We start from the raw sequence: 1,759 nt of genomic DNA, 5'->3' as shown, positions 1-1,759 counted from the left end.
ATGCTCGCTCGAATCTTGAGTCCAATCCCACCGGATCGTCCACGTGTGCGTAACATTTGGATTAACGAAATTCCCACTGTCCCTATCTCCTACGACGAAGAACCATAATTTCCTTTAGATATCGTCAACGCAAGCATGAGCGAGCTACGTAAAATCTCTCGGTCGGTGGACGCCCGGTGCGGGCGTCGCACGACCGACGAAAAATTTCGCCCAATTTCAAGGTACCTGGGCACGTAGCTGCGCATTTTCCTCGACGCACGCCATCGAGGGAACGAACGTCGTCGGGAGACGTAGCGAAACTCGTCACGTAGGGTCTAACGGGGAAACGAGAAATCCTCGGTCGGTGGACGCCCGGTGCGGGCGTCGCACGACCGACGAAAAAAAGTCAGCACAATTACAGAGTCTCTGGGCACAAAACCGCGACGCTTCGTCTACGTAGGCTATCGGGAGAAAGGCGAATTTGGGATCGTCCGAATATCTCGAAAGTTGCGTATCTTGTGAGTTTACTCGTCGCTCTTGACGCGTGTTGCGGTCGAACGGGTAAACGGCGGGCTTGGATGCTCGCTCGAATCTTGAGTCCAATCCCACCGGATCGTCCACGTGTGCGTAACATTTGGATTAACGAAATTCCCACTGTCCCTATCTCCGACGACGAAGAACCATAATTTCCTTTAGATATCGTCAACGCAAGCATGAGCGAGCTACGTAAAATCTCTCGGTCGGTGGACGCCCGGTGCGGGCGTCGCACGACCGACGAAATATTTCGCCCAATTTCAAGGTACCTGGGCACGTAGCTGCGCATTTTCCTCGACGCACGCCATCGAGGGAACGAACGTCGTCGGGAGACGTAGCGAAACTCGTCTCGTAGGGTCTAACGGGGAAACGAGAAATCCTCGGTCGGTGGACGCCCCGTGCGGGCGTCGCACGACCGACGAAAAAATGTTTCATTTTCTCAGAATATTATCTTCGATAACTCCAACAGCTCTGCTAATGTATATTTTTGTACCCATTCGTCGTGCTTCGTCAAACGCGGACAGAAGCGAGCATAATCATTACAAATCTATTTATATCTGTCTTCCCCATGTATATTGATTTCAAGTTCTTCATTTCGATATTGTTGAATTATTATATTGTTCATATTGACAAAACGTAGATTAAAAATTGTCAAACTGTCCGAAGAACTTTGTTAACTCATCCTCCCTGCTCGTCAAGAGTGGAGCTTCGAGTTTTTCCCCCTTTACCGCCATGCTTAAGACCGCTCGGCTGCAGGCCAAGTTACGGCGCCCTCGTACTAGTATCAGAGAGTAAAAGGTCGTCGTCGTCGTCGTCGACGACGACGAGTACAAAGTCAATGAGTTTTGTACTATGGGTATGTTTTCGTAAACATTTCTCCATGCCTTATACTGGATGCTATTAAATTTTTTTGTTTTCTCTCGTTCGGAGTGAAAAATATTTCGAAAAATTCGCCCAACGCAGCATGACCACGGGTCGGTGTCTATGACCGAATGGCCCTTTACGTGGTCGACGCCATAGGCGGTTTTAAACGAAAAATACGCGTTCTTCGTGAACGCAAATTTTACCGAGCATCGACTCACCCGTTACCGGGCGAGAACACACAACGAGAAACGTATGTTTCATACGATAGTGTCTCTGACGGGGGAAACAAAGTTTTTTCCGAGGCACTTCGAGTCGCTTTGTGAATGAATATTCCTAGCGTCGAGTATCTAAAAGTTGAGAGTGTTTGAAACGTAGCCGAATG

The sequence above is a fragment of the Venturia canescens genome, chromosome 4 (genome assembly GCF_019457755.1).
Source record: "Venturia canescens isolate UGA chromosome 4, ASM1945775v1, whole genome shotgun sequence".
Lineage (NCBI taxonomy): Eukaryota > Metazoa > Arthropoda > Insecta > Hymenoptera > Ichneumonidae > Venturia > Venturia canescens.
This window is presented reverse-complemented; position numbering follows the sequence as displayed.